This window comes from Schistocerca serialis, chromosome 4 (genome assembly GCF_023864345.2).
Source record: "Schistocerca serialis cubense isolate TAMUIC-IGC-003099 chromosome 4, iqSchSeri2.2, whole genome shotgun sequence".
Lineage (NCBI taxonomy): Eukaryota > Metazoa > Arthropoda > Insecta > Orthoptera > Acrididae > Schistocerca > Schistocerca serialis.
This window is the reverse complement of record NC_064641.1, coordinates 793,388,733-793,412,165: the sequence shown is the minus strand read 5'-3', so window position 1 is coordinate 793,412,165 and position 23,433 is coordinate 793,388,733.

The following is a 23,433-nucleotide window of genomic DNA, read 5'->3' as shown; positions in this document are numbered from 1 at the left end:
GGGCATGGATGTGTGTGATGTCCATAGGTTAATTAGGTTTAAGTAGTTCTAAGTTCTAGGGGACAGATGACCTCAGCAGTTAAGTCCCATAGTGCTCAGAGCCATTTTTGAACCTCAAAGCCTCAGATATAAGCGTATATAATTACGGCACAGTGCTTAAACTGAAGGGTAACGTATTATAATTATTATAAACTGATGGAAAGCAGAATATTTGCGGAATCATAGCGAAGGTCAGACACATCAACATCAATCTGTATCACCTCTTTTTTCCATCTTTCATCCCCTCTTACGAGTTTGGGCTGTATCTAGAGCTTAGCTCTTTTCACCCATAGGTGCTTTAATACTGTTGGGACTCCATTTATTTATATTATTTTGGAAAATTGATATTTCTTGTTTTACTTAAAATATTGATATCCAATTCAAAAACAATAATTCTTTAATAATACCTTATATGTCATTTATTCCTTTCCATTATTAATTTCTTCCTTTTCCTACTTAATCTTATATGTCATTTATTCCTTTCCATTATTAATTTCTTCCTTTTCCTACTTAATCTACTTCTTTCTTCCTCTTTTCTTCTTGTACCTGAGTGGAAATGATGTTATATCCATCAAAAACCCCACATGGGTGCAGACCGCCTAGCTGCAGTTGTACCATATAGAACTACAGTATGTTAGGCAGCTGCGTGATAAAATCCATAATAAAACAAGTCAAAATCCATAATAAAACAAGTCTTAGGCATCAGTACACAATTTTTACTCGACATGAATTTCCACGGCGATAGAAGTTCGTAGCTACGATTTTATGCTGATATTTGACCCAACATACTTGTGCAATATTTTTTTCCTCATTGAAGAGAACGCAATAGAAACTCACTGAAAGATATCAACTTAAAAGCTTGTTTTCGAATTATCAGTACTCAGAAAGTGGTACAAGAGATTTATGCTTTAGTCAGAAGCAAAGTTAAAATGGTTCAAATGGCTCTGAGCACTATGGGACTCAACTGCTTAGGTCATTAGTCCCCTAGAACTTAGAACTAGTTAAACCTAACTAACCTAAGAACATCACACACATCCATGCCCGAGGCAGGATTCAAACCTGCGACCGTAGCGGTCTCGCGGTTCCGGACTGCAGCGCCCAGAACCGCACCGCCACTTCGGCCGGCGAAGCAAAGTGGAATACATTGACCTCTAGTGCTTTTCATGTTTAACTTTTGAATAAAATAGTCACAACCTGATGTCAACTTCAAATGGCTCTGAGCACTATGGGACTCAACATCTGAGGTGATCAGTCCCCTAGACTTAGAACTACTTAAACCAAAGGACATCGCACACATCCATGCCCGAGGCAGGATTCGAACCTGCGACCGTAGCAGCAGGGCGGTTCCGGACTAGAGCGCCTAGAACCGCTCGGCCACCGCGGCCGGCCTGTCAATTTCAACTTCATCCGAAAACAACACTCATCCAAAAAGATGCACCAATCGTAAGAATTGTCGGTTTCGTACTTATCTGCCATGTTCTTCGCCTCATCTATTGAAAGAAATGTAAGATTCATTTCTTTGTGTCTTAGAAAGTAAATTTAACACGAAAGGCGTGAAACAACGATATACACAAGTATAGATGGCGGTAGTATCGTAGTATAGTAAGGCACAGAATGGTAGTGCATTGGCGGATCTGTCATTTGGTCTCAGGTGATTCAGGTGAAATGGTTTCCGACGTGATTAAGGCCGTACGATGGGAATTAACAGAATCTTAACCGGAATGGTAATTCGAGCTAGACGCATGGGACATTCCGTTTCGGAAATCGTTAGGAAATTCAATATTCCGAGAGCCACAGTGTCAAGAGTGTTTCGAGAATACCAAATTTCGGGAGTAACCTCTCACCACGGTCAACGCAGTGGCCGACGGCCCTAACGACTGAGAGCTGCGGCGTTTGCGTAGACTTGTCAGACAAGTAAAATTGCGTGAAACAATCTCATAAATCAGTGTGTGACGTACGACGAACCTACCCGTTAGGACAGTACGGCGAAATTTGGCGTCAATGGGCTATTGCTACAGGCAGGCGAGTGACGCGAGTGTCTCTGCTAACTGCACGACATGGCCTGCAGCGGCGCTCCTAGGCTCGTGACAAAATTGGTTGGACCCTGGTCGGATGAGTCCCGATTTCAGTTGATAAGAACTGATGGTAGAGTTCGAGTGTGGCGCAGACGCAACGAAGACATCGTCCCAAGTTGTCAACAAGCGACTATGCAAGCTGGTGGTAAAATGGAAATGTCGTGTGGCTAGGGCCTCCCGTCGGGTAGACCGTTCGCCTGGTGCAGGTCTTTCGATTTGACGCCACTTCGGCGACCTGCGCGTCGATGGGGATGAAATGATGATGATTAGGACAACACAACACCCAGTCCCTGAGCGGAGAAAATTTCCGACCCAGCCGGGAATCGAACCCGGGCCCTTAGGATTGACAGTCTGTCACGCTGACCACTCAGCTACCGGGACGGACAAGCTGGTGGTGGCTCCATAATTGTGTGGGCTGTGTTGGAATGGACGGGGTCTTCTCGTCCAAATGAACCAAATGAAACCGTTTGCAGCCATTCACGGACGTCATGTTCCCAAAAAACGATGGAAGTTTTATGTCTGACAATCTGCTATGTCACAACAGGGTCACAATTGTTCGTGTTTGGTTTGAAGAACATTCTGGACAGTCTGAGAGAATGAGTTTTCCAACCAGGTCGCCCAAGATGAATCCCATCGAAAATCTGTGGGACACAATCGAGAGATCGAGCAAAAAAACTCTTTTTCAATTATGGATGGCTGTAGTGGCAGCATGACTCAGTATTTCTGCAAGGGGACTTCCAGTGACTTGTTGAGTCCATACCACATCGAGTTGCTGCACTCCGCTGGGAAAAAGGAGGTCCCACACGATGTCAGGAAGTATGGCATGACTTTGTCACGTCTGTGTAGTTAGCCACAGTGAACCGATACGTCTCTGTGGAACTGACGTTTGAGCCGTGCTGGCCCCGGCTTATGTGTTGCTTTAAAACTTGGCTGTTACTCTGCGATTGGTTTCCCGTGGTTATAGCGGTTATGCCATGGTTCTTCCTCTTTCTACGTGTGGCATCAGCGGTGTGTATCGATATTTGCACCATGTACCATCTTTGGCCTGGTGCTTATAGTTGGCTTGGCGGTGTGCAGCCAGTCGATCGGTTGGAGCGGATCAGTAAGCAAGTCTCCACGCGGCGCAGTTGGCCGGGACCGCTGGCGGTCTCTAAGCAGTGTCGGAGCGTGTGGGGGCTGTTCTCAGTGGTACGAAGTTTATGGCTCACCGACCCAGGACATGAAAGTTGAGTGGTGGTTTAATTACCGAAGCCATGTCTGTTCACGTTGTCCCCTTGGTTGGTGGTTCGCTGTTGGCGGTATTCTTGGGAGCAACAGCGAGTGTTCTAGTTGGTTAAGATTTAGCCGTTGTGGAATTAACTATATTTGTCGATTTGAAATTCAAGTGCAGCAGCAGAATTTTCTGCTTTGTGGCCGTTAGTGTTCCAGTCAACTGCCCTGGTCGCTGATGTAAATTCGGGCAGTGTCCTTTCCTCACCTGCTGTCGAACATGGTGTGTAGTTTTGACAGCTTAGTGTATTTTTGGTTTTGGGCGGCTATGTCTGTAACGTTTTGGCTTTGGAATTCTCGTATACTGGGCGGTGGTTAGCAAGTCATCTTGTCGGTGGGTGCCTGACGGTCTCTTGGTTCAAAAATGGCTCTGAGCACTATGGGACTCAACTTCTGAGGTCATTAGTCCCCGAGAACTTAGAACTAGTTAAACCTAACTAACCTAAGGACATCACACACATCCATGCCCGAGGCAGGATTCGAACCTGCGGCCGTAGCGGTCTCGCGGTTCCCGACTGCAGCGCCTAGAACCGCACGGTCGCTTCGCTCGGCACGGTCTCTTGGTTTGTGTTGGCAGCGGATCGAGTATAGTTGGGCCGACTTCTTGTCTCACCTAAGCGAACTTTAAGATTTCAAGGGCAGACCGAGCCCCCTGGAAACTTCTGAGCACTGTTGCCTATACTGCCTTCTTATTAGCGTTATTATTTACAGTGGCTCATAGCCGATGGTTGGAATTTGTATGCTTGTAATTGTGTTTTTAAAAACAAAGGCCTTCAGCCGTTTTAAAAATAATTTTTTTCTAAATTGGGCGAGTCTTATGTTGTCTGAAGATAAAGCTTGGGCCTTCTGCTTGTTGAAAATGTATTGTATTTTTTTTTTAAAGCATCGGCCTTCAGCCGCCTTAAGTTTTAAGGATCTTACTTATCAAGTATTACCTTTTGGAACATAAAGCTGTGGGCTTCCTGCCTGCTGAAAATTTATTGTAGTGTATTGTTTTTAAAAGGCATGGGCCTTCAGTTGCTTTAAGTTTTAAGGTTCTTACTTAGCAAGTATTACATTCTTTCAAGATAAAGCTGTGGGCCTTCCGCCTGTTGAAAATTTATTGGAGTTGTGTTGTTCTTAAAATGATGGGCCTTCAGTCGCTTTAAAATTTTGGGTTCTTACCTATCAAGTCTTACATCACTTGGGCTTAAATACTATTTAAGGTTTTAAAGGTTTGCGCCTTCTGCCTTGGAAAATTGGTTGCAGTTTTTTTTCTAAACAAATGCCTTCAGCCGTTTTAAGTAGGTTTTCTTATTGGTCATAAAGCTTGGGCCTTCTGTCTATTGAAAGGTTATTGTAGTTAAGTTGTTTTAAATGTATCGGCCTTCAGCCGCTTTTAGAAACTTAACCTATCTGACTGGTCAAGTCTTAAATCAGTTGGCATTAAATACTATTTAGAGCTTTCTGTCCCTAAAAATAAAAAAAAATTATATATGTATATATAGCACTTGTATTTAATTCATGGGGCTTCAGCCGTTTGAGAATTAAAGATGTTTTCTGTCGATAGTGAAGCTTAGAAGTTGCGCTGTAATGTTTGGACAACTAAAAGTGTTATGTTTGGAGTGTAACTGACAGCTGCTCATTCTGGCCCCCCTCCACAATTCCTCCTACTTGTCCTGTCCTGCGGGTTCAGCAGGGCGTCTTAACGTTATTGGTCGAAGAATAAACTCGCTGACAACAGTTTCTCTCACCGAGCTACGTTGTACCGATTCTTCCCTCGACTCCCCTCTCCTCTCCTCGCTTCCCTCCCCATTTTCTACCATTACGAACTATGAGTCGGACTATTGTTCACTGCTGTGGTGTGAGGGCCACTGAGCGCGAGCCATCTCACACGAACAAATCGGCGAATAGGCCAGCTGCACACAGTGTAAAAGCACGCATATAACATGTATGGTGCAAAGTGGAGAGCGTTCCGCTGACGCAGATGGGCCAAGCACTACAGCAAATGCTGCAATCAGCTTTCCCTGCTGTGTTTGGCAGATCTTTGTTCAAATGTGTGTGTGTGAAATCTTATGGGACTTAACTGCTAAGGTCATCAGTCCCTAAGCTTACACACTACTTAACCTAAATTATCCTAAGGACAAACACACACACCCATGCCCGAGGGAGGACTCGAACCTCCGCCGGGACCAGCCGCACAGTCCATGACTGCAGCGCCCCAGACCGCTCGGCTAATCCAGCGCGGCGCAGATCTTTGTACCATACAAGATGTACGCGTGTTTCTAACACTGTGTACACATCGCTGATCCACTCTTAGCACACATTCTTTTCGATCTCCATAAGACTTTTGACGAGCGGATGCCTTATCCAGATGATTTTTATTCTTATTTTATGCCCTGTCGTGGAAACTGACAAATGAAGTTCCTTCTGTTATTTTTCTACATAATCTGATGATGCCTCACAGGTTTGAAACGAGTAATTAGTGTTAGTAAAAAAATTTGTTGCAGCAGGTTGCTATAAAAGACAGCCGATGGTGCAATGGAAGCAGTACGTTCAATTAGTCAGGTTTCGATTCGTTCTCATTCCTAGTAGCGCCGCTCAGCGCGCCTCTATACCCACACTACTGCTGCCAGTTTGCAGTAATTGCGGCCTCAGTTCTTGATCACAGGTGCGGCCGTCATTGGATTGTCATGCGCCGGCGCTTAGCTAATTATGACGATAGACGCGCGCAGGCGCGGCCCACAGATTCCAGCCCTGCTGGTCGGGGTGCCGTCTGCGTTCCACCTGTCGCTGTGCAGACACAACCACAAGTCTGGCGGTCTTGTCGCCGCTCGCTTTGATGTCGCCGCGCCATGCTGGGCCAATAGCGGTCCGCCTCCAACAGAAGGACTTCCGCATAGTTCTGGAGGCTCCAACTGGCTCCAGGCACGCAGGGAACTTGCACTGTTCTGCAGTATTCGCAAAATCGTACTTAGAAAGCCAGTAAATGTAAGTCTGTTCAGGAAACTGGATGGAGCGTCTAGTCACATTTATACAATCTAATTACTAATTAGTCATTTTCATGTACATTTGCACGCTGTCCATAAATACAGAATACTAATTTGTACCGCAAACTGGCACATTATCTCTGTATATACAGGGTGTTCGCAAATTCTTGTTACAAACTTCTAGGACTTGTGCATGGGAGTTAGTACATAATATTTTGAATAAGTGAAACTTCCCCTTACGTAAATAATAACAGTGCTGAAAAAACGCTTACGTTATTTGATTTTCAAACAACTGATTAAAACTCACCGTGCTCAGACAATTTTCTCTTTACTTATTCTGATCATCACTAAACTGACACACAATATTTTAGCGCAACGCAATCTGACTTTCAATAATCCCTACAAAAGAATACCCCTGACTAACAATAACTTATATCATGAACCACTTATAGTTAGAAATGCAAGATTTTGATAGGGAACAAACAATGTATTTACCTTAATAATGTTCAGTAGTCATATTTGTGACATCCAATTAAACAAATTTCCTTTTTCTAACGGACACACGTCCAGATCGTCCGCTCATAGTAATCTCTCAAACCTCTGCCATCTCTCTCCCCACATCGACCACTACTGGCGGCTCAGCTCCAACTGCTCAACGATACGCACTGTTCACATGCAACAGCCCTACACTAGAAAATATTCCAACAATGAGTCCAACCAGCCACAGACTGCACACAACGCAGTCAAAGATTTTCATACAGATCGCTACCTGGCGTTACCAACATAAAATCCTAAACATAAGAACCCACGTCCGGAGACGCACCGTTTCCGTTCTACGATAGTTTAGATTCAAATTTTTAATCCATTCACTTCTGCTGGAAGACTTGGGAGTGACGCAAATAATCGTTAGGTAACAGTTACAATTATTAGGTAACAGTTCTATACGAAAGACCAATTTATCACTTAAGCACATTTGTGTGTATCAACACTTAAACATTACGTTTTTACATTTTTCCAAAAGAAGAAAGAACCCAGCATACTATACGTACACAACAGTACTAATGCGGTAAACAGCGGCTCGATGTGGCATCCATCAATGTTGTTACTGGCCTACGAAGGTCTACCCTATTGCATACCAGGACTCGCAACTCTGAGACTTTTCCCTTTCCTTCAGCAGACGTGGACGAGTTGCACGCCTGAATTGAAACCGCCGAAGAACGGAAAGAGGGGTTCTTAGTCAGAATATTATGTACTCTCCTCTTCAAGTCCTAGAAGTTTGCAACGGAAAATTGCGAACACCCTGTATAAAAGGAAATGCCCGGAGTTCAAATTGTTCAAACGGCTCTGAGCACTATGGGACTTAACTTCTGAGGTCATAAGTCCCCTATTTAGAATACTTAAACCTAACTAACCTAATGACATCACACACATCCATGCCCGAGGCAGGATTCGAACCTGCGACCGTAGAGGTCGCGCGGTAATGCCCGGAGTGTCTGATACATCATCGTCCAGCACATACCGCTGAGGATAAAACTTGAAATATGTAAAGGTTGTTGATTTATACTGCATGCATCCTTTAAGAAGATATATTTCGAAATTCCACTCCTAAGCGGGTGATATAGAGGATGAAAGGTTTTTTGAAAATACGTCTCAATTAATGTAATTTTGAAGTTACAATTAAGAAAATTGTTATTCAGTTTCTCGGTGAGAAATAAGAAATACGCGTGCCACTGTTTTCAGAAGCTCAACCCATGAGCGGGTGAAATAGCGGATGAAAATTTTTAAGAAAATATTTCGTTATATCAAAACATTTTTAAAACTAAATGGAAATTGGTATTTAGTTCTCGGTTAGAAATAAAGAAGTATATGTCGAGGATATCAGCGCAAGAACTCAAAAGGCAGGATTAACAAAGTCGTCGACTGGAGCTGTCAGAATCGCTTTTTGGTCAGAAGTACATTCGGAAAAGACCATGCTTCTATGGCTTTAATTAGCGTGAAAAATTTAGAAGGTTTTGTAATTTGTGAACAACAAAAATTCGATTAAAAAGAACTGTGCAGACCACAGAGTCTAAGCGAGCGAATCGGCGGTTGCTAAGCTAATTATCTTATATACCGATAATTAACAGCGAAAAATGTTCGCAGTTTTTCGCCATTAGGTAGTGTATCGACCTTTTGACAGTGCTGATCGTTGAAAATCCAAGAACGTGAAGCTGGCGTGCAACAAAAGTCAAATTGGCGTGAGGTACATTACAAGCTCAGGAATGCAAATGATTGTCATTCCAACGCAACCATAAAACGTAGGTATGAGGTGCATTCTGTATACAGGATGGTGAGAAACAGCCAAACAAGTTTATAAGGGTGCTGCAGGGTAGATTGCGCTGAGAAAAAATTGTTGAGGAAAAAATTCGATACGTTGCACCGTTTCCGAATTAATTAGCGCTGAACATAAGCAACCAGGGCGCTTTACGTGCAAATGCAAGGGGCCAGTCGGATACAATTCATATCACTTGTTCTCACAGCGTACATGATAGCGCTCGAGACTGCTCAGTCTTTACCTCGGGTTCGATCCTTACTAACTTCCAACGACTAATGCTTGTACCGCTCTCTTCGATTTTAGACAACCAAAAGAAGAACAGATGTGGCGACAGCGTCCCTAGCGGGCCACTTGAATTCGCGCGCAACGGCCTGATTGGATAACTTCAATGAAAATTAACTCTGAAACATATCGCATTTTCCCTTAGCAATTATTTCTCGGCCCAACGTATCCTGCAACACGCGTTCGAGCTTTTCAGACTGTTTCTGACCACCCTGTATAAGGAAACATTACACAGTGAATTCCTCGTTCAGGTATCGCTTGTGGAAGTTCGTTACTTGTGAGAGGATTGTGATATGTATGCCTCATCTAACGAGAAGCAACATCTACCAGCACTCGTCACTCGCCAGCGGCAGTCTTGGCCCACCGAGACTACGGTTTATCATTCCAGCTTCCATGACTTTCATTCAGATGCGGCATCGCTGGGTCCAGGAGGACCATTCTCAACATTATTCAGGATTTGAACGGTCTCACGTGACTAGCGCCCAAGAGGACAGAAAATGTTCAGTTAACGTTTTATGCAACCTGCAATGCCTTCAAAAACCACACTAGAATTTTCGTATTCTCTCGCTCCCTAATAGTGCTACAGAAAAAAAATGAGCAGGGCTGTTTGCAGGAAATTTAAGGTAGTTAAATTTTTTACTTTTTTTTTTTTCAAATGTGTGTGAAATCTTATGGGACTTAACTGCTAAGGTCATCAGACCCTAAGATTACACACTAGTTAATCTAAATTATCCTAAGGACAAACACACACACACCCATGCTCGAGGGAGGACTCGAACCTCAGCCAGGAGCCGGCCGTGGTGGTGTAGCGGCTCTAGGCGCGCAGTCCGGAATCGCGCGACTGCTACGGTCGAAGGTTCGAATCCTGCCTCGAGCATGGATGTGTGTGATGTCCTTAGGCTAGTTAGGTTTAAGTAGTTCTAAGTTCTAGAGGACTGATGACCACCGATGTTAAGTCCCATAGTGCTCAGAACCATTTGAACCATTTGAACCTCAGCCAGGACCAGCCGCACAGTAATTTTTTTTTTCTGTTATACGTTTTCGCTGGAGGCCACGCTTTTCGCGTTATTCAAGAGAAAAGCGTTTGAAGGTCTTTTAATACATTTTCCTTGAATAATTCGCAAAGTACAGCCTCTAGCGAAAACACATCCCGTACAAAATTTAACTACATTGAATTTCCTACAAAACTGTCCTGTTAACTTTTTCTGTAGGACTAATAGTTTACTCCTAGCGAACAAGAGAATATGAAAATCTTGGGCGTGGTATTTGAAGGCATTGTGGGTTGCATAAAACCCATTGGCAGAGGCAGCTCAATCTGCCTGTATAGCAGTGAGGGATTTTACTCCTGCAGTGTAGTCAATACAAGATTTGGATAAACCCTCTAGCCTCTAGTAGGCTGCTGCTGTGTTTTCCCATTCATCATCGCAACACCACTTTGTCGTTTGCACACTCTACACTTTAACTGTGCCAGTTAATCGACCTAACAGACGTTCCCTCTCAACAGAAAAGAAGATAATCCATGACGATAGAAAAATAGCGATCCAGCACACATCGAGCTGTGGTTTCCGTTGTGCATAGAGGCAGAGACCAGCAATCAGTCCCGGCTTTACACGGGTGGCACTAAGTATCTCCGGTCGGATGACATGTCTAAGGAAGCGGTAATAAATTTTATACACAAACCTTCCTCGTGAATCACTATATCTATTAGTCAAAACCGAATCAAAATCCCTGCAACAGTTCCTGAGATTAGCCCTCACATAAAGACAGAACAAATGTGCCAGGGGACTTTACATTACGCAGCAATTTAAATGTAGATATAGGTGTAGATGCAGAATTCAAGCGTCCACATATCGCGTGATTCTCTCGATTACTCCGTAGTCTCACATGTTGCAAAGACACGTCTGGAAATTAGGTACAGGCTCATCATCTACATGAGTACTCTGCAAATCACACTTAAGTGCCTGACAGCGGGTTCATCGGACCATCTTCACAATAATTCCCTACTATTCCAATCTCAAACGGCGCACGGAAAAAATGAACACCTATATCTTTCCGTGCGAGCTCTTATTTCCCTCATATTATCATGATGATCGTTTTTTTCCTGTGTAAGCGTCAACAAAATATATTCTCATTCTGAGGAGAAAGTTGATGACTAAAATTTCGTGAGAAGATTTCGCAGCAACGAAAAATGCCTTCTTTTAATGACGTCCGCTCCAAATTCTGCATCATTTTCACTGACACTGTCTTCACTATTTCGCGTTAATACAAAACATGATGCTCTTCTTTGAACTTTCTCGATGTGCCCCGCTAATCCTATCCGGTAAGGATCCCAGGCCGCGCAGCAGTACTCCAAAAGAGGACGGACAAGCGTACACTATGTGATCAAAAGTTCGTGGCGCGGTCCATCGGTAATGCTGGAATGCAATAGGGTGTTGACACACCCTTAGCCTTGACGATACCTTCCACTCTCGCAGGCATACGTTCAATAAGCTTTCTCGGAGAATGGCAACCCATTCTGCACGGAGTGCTGCACTGAGGAGAGGTAGCGATGTCGATCGGTGAGGCCTGGCACGATGTCGGCGTTCCAAGACATCCCAAATTTGTTTGGCATTCAGGTCAGAACTCTGTGCAGGCCAGTACATTACAGGGATGTTACTCTCGTGTAACCACTCCACCACAGGCCGTGTGTTATGAATAGGTGCTCGATCGTGTTGAAAGAAATGGTTCAAATGGCTCTGAGCACTATGGGACTTAACATCTGAGGTCATCAGTCCCCTAGAACTAGAACTACTTAAACCTAAGGACATCACACACATCCATGCTCGACACAGGATTCGAACCTGCGACCGTAGCGGTCACGCGGTTCCAAACTGAAGTGCCTAGACCGCACGGTCACAACGCCCGGCCGTGTTGAAAGATGCAGTCACCATCCACAAATTGCTCTTCAACAGTGGGAAGCAAGAAGGTGCTTAAAACATCAATGTAGGACTGTGCTGTGATAGTGCCAAGCAAAACAACAACGGGGGCAAGCCCCATCCATGAAAAACACGATCACACCGTAACATGACCGCCTCCAAATTTTACTGTTGGCGCTACACACGCTGGCAGATGACGTTCACCGGGCATTCGCCATACCCACACGCTGCCACCGGATCGCCTCATCGTGCACCGTGATTCGTCGCTCCACACAACGCGTTTACACTGTTCAATCGTCCAATGTTTACGCTCCCGACTGCTACGGTCGCCGGTTCGAATCCTGCCTCGGGCATGGATGTGTGTGATGTCCTTAGGTTAGTTAGGTTTAAGTAGTTCTAAGTTCTAGGGGACTGATGACCACAGATGTTAAGTCCCATAGTGCTCAGAGCCATTTTTTTACGCTCCTTACACCAAGCGAGCCGTAGTTTGGCATTTACCTGCGTGATGCGTGACTTATGAGCAGCTGCTCGACCATGAAATCCAAGATTTCTCACCTCCCGCCTAAACGTCATAGTACTTGCAGTGCATCCTGATGCTGTTTGGAATTCCTGTGTGATGGTCTGGATAAATGTCTGCCCATTACACATTACGACCCTCTTCAACTGACAGCGGTCTCTGTCAGTCAACAGAGGAGGCCCGCCTGTACGCTTTAAAGGTGTATGTGTCTCTTCATGTTTCCACTTCAGAATCACATCGGAAACAGTGGAATGTTTAGGAGTGTGGAAATCTCGCGTACAGACGTATGACACAAGGGACACCAAATCACCTGACCACGTTCGAAGTCCGTGATTTCCGCGAAGCGCCCCATTCTGCTCTCTCACTATGTCTAATGTCTACTGAGGTCGTTGATACTGAGTATCTTGCAGTAGGTGGCAGCACAATGCACCTAATATGAAAAACGTGTGTTTTTGGGGGTGTCCGGATACTTTTGATCACATAGTGTACTATAGACAGTCTCTTTAGTAGGTATGGTCCACTTTCTATGTGTTCTGCCAATAAAACACAGTCTTTGGTTTGCCTTCCCCACAACATTTTCCATATTTTCTTTCCAATTTACTTTGTTCATAATTGTATTTCCTAGGTATTTAGTTGAATCTACGGCCTTTCGATTTGACTGATTCCTTCTAGCACACATATGGATGACGCCACGAGTTTCATTATCTGTGGTCAATTGCCAATTTTCGCTATTTTCGTACTGATATCTTTTCTAAATCGTTTTGCAATTTGTTTTGATCTTCTGATTGATCGAATACGAGACTCTAACTGTGCTTAACAGGTAAAAGAGAAGAGTAATTAAATCGCCTACAATAGCACCTCCTCACACTATGCATATTCTAGAAAGAATCTGAGATAACGTTGAACGCTAAATACTGGTGTGCACCTTGATCTCGGAGCCTCCATTTTCGTCGTTAACGTAAAAAAGGAACACCAGAACTCTATCAGAGACGCAAAAATGAGTACCAAAGATTTATGATTCTAAGAAGGATGATGAGATCATCAGAGAACAACCTACGTAAGGGAAGGGTAGGAAAGGACATCGGCCGTGTCGATTTGGGAAGGCCATGACGAAAGTAAATGATCATCTGAGATCTGGACCCTACTCCTCCAGAACGTGTGTTTCAATCACTGCATTTTAATCACTGAAGCACGTCGCTTTTTTATAAACGAAGTGTCTCTTACTATGATTCGTCGGCTTGCCTGCTAAAACCATTGCGTCACCTCAGTAGGATTGTAAATGAATACTGCTCGACATATGATGATAATGATTATCACTTTTTGACTTGCGCCTACTCCACGACTCCAAGGAAAACTGTGGCCTTTACGAAGCGACTCTAATACTGTTTTATGTAGTTGCAGCAATGCAAGTTGATCACGTTCATCTCTCTCCAATTCACAATGAATACCTCCGATCATGATTTTATAACAATACTGTATCGAGAGTTTTTCGTGATATTCAGCACAAAATGAGAATAGAGATACAATAACGATAAGAGACAGCAAAGGGAAATACTAGATGTTTTGCCAAGAAAGTCATTAGAGGGAATGGTTTACGGTACCTAGAAGCATAGTGAGAAAGGGAAAGTCTCCACTCTCTTGTTCATCTTTCATTTTCACAGGCTCACTGTTTGCAAAAATTTAACGATAACAGTGATGATAAGAAATGGCGTAATTTTTATTTCTGATTTTTCTTTGTCCTCCAACTCATGAATATCTGACTATACAAATGCAATGCAGTCACCCTATGTTATAAAATGTTATAGCCTGAGTTCGTAACATTGCGTACCAGCGCTGTGTGATTAATACATCAGACTCAAGTGGGCTCGAGAGCGCAACGTGTTTGTGTCTGTATGTCTGTCTGTTTGTCACTGTATCTGTCCGTCACGATCTCTCTCTCTCTCCCTCTCTCTCTCTCTCTCTCTCTCTCTCTCTCTCTCTCTCTCTCTCACTCTCTCTGTGTCTGCAACATGCACACACACACACACACACACACACACACACACACACACACACACACACACACATACCAGTTCAAGAGAGTGCGGACGCGGCACATGTGAATGGGTTATTATACCCATTCCGGATGACAATTTCACGTCAAACGCACAGCTAATCCTACATTCAGTTTCACAGTCAACACCCACTTGAATAGTGCACCAGCGCTAAATTTGAAATGCTCATTCAAAACCGCAGTATATTTATTCTCTTGTCTGGTTCATGTGTAATATTGTTCCACGCAGAGCGCAAAATTAAGTATGGACAGGACGTTGCTGAGTGGCTCTGATCATCGCAAATTCGTGTCAACGGCACTATAGTAATTTTAGGTTCTGCTAGCATTTGAAGGTGTTCCTGCATTTTACAAGATATTTTTGCTTTGACTACAGAGTCCTTGATTTTAAAAATGGCCACTTTAAATGATTCTCAGACACAATGCCGTTAGGAGAGAAATAAACCATCCTGCATACACGTAAGGTATTAAATATACCACTGCTGAATGAATTACTGACTGTTGAATTGAAAACAGTCAATGCTCAGAGCACAACGGGGGTTGTAAGATGTGGTAATTGTTTTTAAATTCTATTTTACTCTGGAAAGCTGATTGTATCTTGAACTATTAAAATTTGCTGTCCCGACACGTCGACCATTAACTTTTGGTGTATCTAAGGCTCTCCTCCTTAGATAGGAGATGTGACCAAGTACGGTGTGGATTGGCAGAAGGCCAAGGTCCTCATCTATATTGAGGTCCACCCACAGTTGCGTACCATTCACGTGGTATTGCGGATGAATATCGGGCCAAAGTAGTTACAATACCACATTCTTTTGGCTATCAAATGCTAAATTGCCCAACAGATAAAGCATGAATGATCTTTAAGCAGTAAAGGCTACACTCAGTCAGCCAGTCAATGTACAATATTTCCTGATTGTCCGCATCCCTCTTTTACTAAGCATACGGCGAGCTTTAGCCTCGCCATGTTGACAATGGCGATCACTCTGGGACAAAATGATGCGAGTGGATACATGGCTCTGAGGCTAACCAGTATGGCTGCCCCTTTGACTTTTTTGAACACTTTGAACTTTTATTTATGGTAAGACCTGTTCTTGTCGGAAACGGATAACTCTCTCATTTTCTCTTCTGTAACAAATGACCTCCTGCAAATACTATATACTATGGACATTTATTCAACCACAAGTCCACTCTTGGCGGAAAACATATCACTTTATTACTTCTCCATAGAACAATTGGTATCCTACGCATTCAATCTAGAGCATTCATTTAATCAGTGGCCCACTCTTTAGGGAAAGTACTGACTTTATCAATTTCTCTATTAACGTAAATGATCTCCTACGCTTTCTGCTTCTCCACAAAACATGTATTATTAAGAAAAACTACCTTCCTCAATGGGTAACTTCAGAATCAACTCCCTAACTCACTCACTCTCTCTCTCCCTCTCTCTCTCTCTCTCTCTCTCTCTCTCTCTCTCTTTCTCTCTCTTATTACACTACTGGACATTAAAATTGCTAAACCACGAAGATGACTTGCTACAGACGCGAAATTTAACCGACAGGAAGAAGATGCTGTGATATACAAACGATTAGGTTTTCAGAGCATTCACACAAGGTTGGCGCCGGTGGCGACACCTACAACGTGCTGACATGAGGAACGTTTCCAACCGATTACTCTTACACAAACAGCAGTAGACCGACGTTGCCTGGTGAAACGTTGTGCCTCGTGTAAGGAGGAGAAATGCGTACCACCGCGTTTCCGACTTTGATAAAGGTCGGATTGTAGCCTATCGCGATTGCGGTTTACCGTATCGCGACATTGCTGGTCCAGTTGATAGAAATCCAATGACTGTTAGCAGAATATGGAATCGGTGGGTTCAGGAGGTTAATACGGAACGCCGTGCTGGATCCCAACGGCCTCGTATCACTAGCAGTCGAGATGACAGGAATCTTATCCGAATGGCTGTAACGGGTCGTGCAGCCACGTCTCTATCCCTGAGTCAACAGATGGAGACGTTTGCAAGACAACCATCATCTGCACGAACAGTTCGACGACGTTTGCAGCAGCATGGACTATCAGCTCGGAGACCACGGCTGCGGTTACCCTTGACGCTGCATCACAGACAGGAGCGCCTGCGAAGGTGTACTCAACGACGAACCTGGGTGCACGAATGGCAAAACATTTTTTCGGATGAATCCAGGTTCTGTTAACAGCATCATGATAGTCGCATCCGTGTTTGGCGACATCGCGGTGAACCCACATTGGAAGCGTATATTCGTTATCGCCACACTGGCGTATCACCCGACGTGATGGTATGGGATGCCATTGGTTACACGTCTCAGTCACCTCTTGTTCGCACTGACGGCACTTTGAACAGTCGACGTTACATTTCAGATGTGTTACGACCCGTGGTTCTAGCCTTCATTCGATCCCCGCGAAACCCTACATTTCAGCAGGATAATGCACGGCCAGATGTTGCAGGTCCTGTACGGGCCTTCCTGGATACAGAAAATTTTCGACTGCTGCCCTAGCCAGCACATTCTCCAGATCTCTCACCAATTGAAAAAGTCTGGTCAATGGTGGCCGAGCAACTGGCTCGTCACAATACGCCAGTCACTACTCTTGATCAACTGTGGCATCGCGTTGAAGCTGCTCTTCCCCGAGGTTGGCTTCTACTAGTTTTTCCATTCGTCTGTACACGCCATCGAAGCTCTGTTTGACTCAATGCCCAGGCGTATCAAGGACGTCATTATGGCTAGAGGTGGTTGTTCTGGGTACTGATTTTTCAGGATGTATGCACCCAAATTGCGTGAAAATATAATCACATGTCAGTTCTAGTATAATATATTTGTCCAATGAATACCCGTTTATCATCTGCATTTCTTCTTGGTGTAGCAATTTTAATGGTAAGCAGTGTATTTCCCTTTTCACACCCATTATTTTTTGTGAAAATTCCAACACTAATCAGAAATTGTTATAAATTTTTTCACTAAATGGACGTGGATAAAGTTGAACAACGCTGCGGCCAGAGCTCTGTTTAATTGGTCGTGGGAAGGAGATGAGAAGCCTACGTCGCGCCGGCCGCGGTGGTTTAGCGGTTCTAGGCGCTCAGTCCGGAACCGCGCGACTGCTACGGTCGCAGGTTCGAATCCTACTTCGGGCATGGATGTGTGTGATGTCCTTAGGTTAGTTAGGTTTAAGTAGTTCTACGTTCTAGGGGACTGATGACCACAGCTGTTAAGTCCCATAGTGCTCACAGCCATTTGAAACATTTTTTGAGCCTACGTCGCGTCCTGCCTATCAGATTGTGTGTTTGATATTGTAGTAGACTGCTGTGAAACGGGGACTTGGTTGTAGGATTGTAGTGCTGGCTGTCTCAAAGTTAAGTAAATGTTCAATTATTGCCTACTGATACGGGTTAATTACTTGGCTCTTGTCCAGATCCCTACGGCGACAGTTTGTCGCTCGGCTATCTGTTTTCACCTATGTTGGTACTACATGAAGTACTTATCTTTAGGTATTAGTCAACAGGCTACCTACCTAATTAACTGCTGAGTATAGCAGTGTGTCTGCTCATATTAACATTCGGAGGATGGCTGTCCACTTGGAAACTATTTGTGTGACGTAAGGTGGAAGAGTCAGCATTGTCAAAAGCTTTCTCTAAGTCTACAAATGCTAGAAACGTAGGTTTGCCTTTCCTTAATCTTTCTTCTAAGATAAGTCGTAAGCTCAGTATTGCCTCACGTGTTCCAGTGTTTCTACGGAATCCAAACTGCTCTTCCCCGAGGTTGGCTTCTACTAGTTTTTCCATTCGTCTGTAAAGAATTCGTGTTAGTATTTTGCAGCTGTGGCTTATTAAACTGATTGTTCGGTAATTTTCACATCTGTCAACACCTGATTTCTTTGGGATTGGAATTATTATATTCTTCTTGAAGTCTGAGGGTATTTCGCCTGTTTCATACATCTTGTTCACCAGATGGTAGAGTTTTGTCAGGACTGGCTCTCCCAAGGCCGTCAGTAGTTCCAGTAGGTGGCAGGGGTAAAATACAGGGAGCGAAAGGCTATTTACAATTTGTACAGAAACCAGATGGCAGTTATAAGAGTCGAGGGACACGAAAGGGAAGCAGTTGTTGGGAAGGAAGTAAGACAGGGTTGTAGGCTCTCCCCGATGTTATTCAATCTGTATATTGAGCAAGCAGTAAAGGAAACAAAAGAAAAATTCGGAGTAGGTATTAAAATCCATGGAGAAGAAATGAAAACTTTGAGGTTCGCCGATGACATTGTAATTCTGTCAGAGACAGCAAAGGACTTGGAAGAGCAGTTGAATGGAATGGATAGCGTCTTGAAAGGAGGATGTAGGATGAACATCAACAAAAGCAAAACGAGGACAATGGAATGTAGTCAAATTAAGTCGGGTGATGCTGAGGGAATTAGATTAGGAAATGAGACACTTAAAGTAGTAAAGGAGTTTTGCTATTTAGGGAGCAAAATAACTGATGATGGTCGAAGTAGAGAGGATATAAAATGTAGGCTGGCAATGGCAAGGAAATCGTTTCTGAAGAAGAGAAATTTGTTAACATCGAGTGTAGATTTAAGTGTCAGGAAGTCATTTCTGAAAGTATTTGTATGGAGCGTAGCCATGTATGGAAGTGAAACATGGACAATAAATAGTTTGGACAAGAACAGAATAGAAGCTTTCGAAATGTGGTGCTACAGAAGAATGCTGAAGATTAGATGGGTAGATCACGTAACTAATGAGGAAGTATTGAATAGGATTGGGGAGGAGTTTGTGGCACAATTTGACCAGAAGAAGGGATCGGTTGGTAGGACATGTTCTGAGGCATCAAGGGATCACCAATTTAGTATTGGAGGGCAGTGTGGAGGGTAAAAATCGTAGAGGGAGACCAAGAGATGAATACACTAAGCAGATTCAGAAGGATGTAGGCTGCAGTACGTACTGGGAGATAATGAAGCTTGCACAGGATAGAGTAGCATGGAGAGCTGCATCAAACCAGTCTCAGGACTGAAGACCACAACAACAACAACAACAACAACAACAAGGTGGAAGAATAACATAGTTCTTATCAAGTGCATCGTCTTTAGGAGCTTAACCTTACTAAGTTGCGGCTGAATCGTAGGCAGCTCGGTGTTCTTCTATGTAGGCTGTGTACCGTATCTTCGGGACGGGAGGACAAAAAGGATTCTCCACGACCGTCTCTGTGCCCTCTGGTAAGGTTTCTAGCCAGTTTTGGTTTCTACCTGGTAAATTTCGTTGCCATGTGATGTATTATCGAGACAAAGAAAGCCTCAATGACCCGAGAGAGAAAACAATTTTGGTCTACCAACACATATTCCGTGTCTATTGAATAAAGTGTCGAAGATCTGTGTTAAATAGTGTGCTGTACAATATATTCACTGAACAGGCCCACTTGTGCCGCTACCTCCCAGGTCCGGACACCGTTTCAAATATACTTTCGGTGTACTCAACGAATGTGATGAAAAGATTGTAAGAAAAAAGCATAACGCCTAACTTTATTGATATTTACGCCCGGAAAGAGCGTGAATAGAGCACTTATTTGGCGGAGCGGACACAAGAAAGGATGATAATATTGGGGAGCGGAATCTGTACCTTCGTATAATAGTTCTGGTTGGCTCTGAGCACCATGGGACGTAACATCTGTGGTCATCAGTCCCCTAGAACTTAGAACTACTTAAACCTAACTAACTTAAGGACATCACATACATCCATGCCTGAGGCAGGATTCGAACCTGCGACCGTAGCGGTCACGCGGTTCCAGAATGAAGCGCCTATAACCACACGGCCACACCGACCGGATATAATAGTTCTCTGAGCTCTGATTATTTAACAGCACTCGATTCACCGCCTTGTTAATATAGGATCGCATGAGGCGCTTTTAGAATCTGTTAAAATTGATGTCTTTGTGGAGCGACAGAAATGTAAACGTAATCTCAGGGATTACATTTCATGTTACCACATCAACATATTGCTGGAGGATATCTCTGCCGTAGCGAAATTTAATTAAAAGAATTCTTTGAATTAAAGGAAATATTTTCTTTTTTTAAACGGAATCATCTTTGTTTTAGCCGAGAAGTGTCCAATGTCTGTACTGGACTGAATGTTCTTAGTTTTTACTTTAATACGAAATAAATCAATTTATGCACTTTCTTTTCTTTACTAATTATGACACGACTCCTTTAAAGCGTTCGTTGATGACGGAACGCAATGAAATTATAACGAAATTTTCCTGCGCAAGATTTCTGCCAAGAATGGTCGATTGTTCGGCCGTTCTTGTTGTTTATCAAGCGTACTGAAAACCTTACATATAATATTTTTACCTCTGCATGAAGGTCACTATGCAAATGAAAGAAAAATGCACACTCAGCATAAATTACCATATATTATTTAAAATTCACACCTTACAATGCGAGATGGCCGCCGTAGCGTGCGTTTTCTCCAAGGCTAGGACAGAGAGTGAGTGTAATAACGCTGGTCTTCTTCGTTTCTTGCAGTATCGAGTAAAAGAACAATCAGATTGCTATATAGATTCAATACAGTTATCGTATAGAGTCTTTTGCTTCGTTATCATTTCGTTTCATTACTAATTACCGTTCTGACAGTTAATTACACGCATATTTTCAGAGTTTTACAATTTTCATTTTACTTTGTTTCGTGTGTAAATGTCGTCGTACGATTAAATATTTTGTACCGCCTATGGGTACATATTCCCGTCACAGTGGAAACAATATTCTGAGGATGGGTCTTCAAAAATTCGGAAACCAGTAACCATCAAAAATTGTGCTGTGATCCCAGCGGCTAACAAAAACTCTTCTGAAATAGGAGCATGGATTAATTAACACTTGCTGGTACAGCCACGATATTCGAGTGCATTAAGAAATCCAAGAGTGTAATTGTGACTGACAAAACTGGTGGTTTGTCGCTGACATCTAGAATCAATCTTTCACTTGGCAGCGGAGAGTGCACTGTTTTGAAATTTCCTGGCTAATTAAAACTGTAAGCCGGACGTGGGTTCGAACCCGAAACGTTCCACGACTTACCAACTGAAATCTCCAAGCACAACTCAAGACCCGCCTTCAAAGCTTCACTTCTATCAGTACCTCTTACCTACTTTCGAAGCCTCACACAAGTTCTCCTACATCTCTTGCTGGTTTTTGGTCGGAGCGCTGGCGAGACAGATTTTTAATCTGCCAGGAAGCTTCAATTACTGACATTCTACTCTGAAGGCGAAATGGAAAGCTTTAGTTCAAATCTGTCAAACGCAGTTGTGGCTAAAGCACGCCATAAATCTCGATCTAAACAAATACAATCCGAATAGCGATACAAAAGACAGGAAAAACTTACTTTTTACACTCACGCTAGAAACGAGAATATTGAGAAGCCTGAAACGCGACTGCTTCGACTCGTTTCAGATACGTTAACGTATCACTGACCTCACTCTGCAGTAGGATTTTGGAGCATATACTGTACTCTAACACTATGAATCACCTCGAATAAAATGACTTATTGATATATTCAGAAAATATCGTTCTTGCGCAACACAGCTAGCGCTTTATTCCCATGAAGTAATGAGTGCTGTCGAAAAGGGATCTCAGATCGATTTCATATTCCTGGATTTCCGGAAGGGTTTTGATACCGTTCGTCACAAGCGACTATTAATCAAATTGCGTGCATATGGAGTATCGTCTCAGTTGTGACTGGATTCGTGATTTCCTCTCAGGGTCCGCAGCTCGTGGTCGTGCGGTAGCGTTCTCGCTTCCCGCGCCCGGGTTCCCGGGTTCGATTCCCGGCGGGGTCAGGGATTTTTCTCTGCCTCGTGATGACTGGGTGTTGTGTGATGTCCTTAGGTTAGTTAGGTTTAAGTAGTTCTAAGTTCTAGGGGACTGATGACCGTAGATGTTAAGTCCCATAGTGCTCAGAGCCATTTGAACCATTTCCTCTCAGAGAGGTCACAGTTCGTAGTGATAGACGTTAAATCATCGAGTAGAACAGAAGTGATATGTGGCGTTCCGCAAGGTAGTGTCATAGGCCCTCTGCTGTTCCTGATTTACATAAATGATTTTGGTGATAATCGGAGCAGCCCCCTCAGATTGTTTGCAGATGACGCTGTAATTTACCGTCTAGTAAAATCATCAAACGATCAATTCCAAAATGATCTAGAGAGAATTTCTGTATGGTGTGAGAAGTGGCAATTGGCACTAAACAAAGAAAAGTGCGAGGTCATCCACATGGATAGTAAAAGAAATCCGATAAATTTAGGGTATACGACAAATCACACAAATCTAAGGGCTGTCAATTCGACTAAATACCTAGGAATTACAATTACGAGCAACTTAAATTGGAAAGACAACATAGATAATGTTGTGGGGAAGGCGAAACAAAGACTGTGCTTTGTTGGCAGAACACTTAGAAGATGCGACAAACCTACTAAAGAGACAGCCTATATTACACTTGTCCATCCTCTATTGGAATATTGCTACGCGGTGTGTCATCCTTACCAGGTAGGATTGACGGAGGACATCGAAAAAGTGCAAAGAAGGGCAGCCCGTTTCGTGTTATCGCGCAATAAGGGTGAGAGTGTCACTGATATGATACGCAAGTTGGGGTGTCAGTCACTGAAACAAAGGCGGCTTTCTTTGCAGGGAGTTCTATTTAGGAAATTTCAATCCCCAACTTTCTCTTCCGAATGCGAAAATATTTTGTTGACACCGACCTACGTAGGGAGAAATGATAATCATAATAAAATAACAGAAATCAGAGCTCGAACGGAAAGATTTAGGTGTTCATTTTTCCCCACGCGCCATTCGAGAGTGGAATGGTAGAGAAGTAGTATGAAAATGGTTCGATGAACCCTCTGCCAGCCACTTAAGTGTGAATTGCGGAGTAACCATGTAGATGTAGATGCAGATGTAATCCTGTCCTATCCAAAGAGGCTTGCGAGGACGCATACTGCTGTCGATGGTTTACCG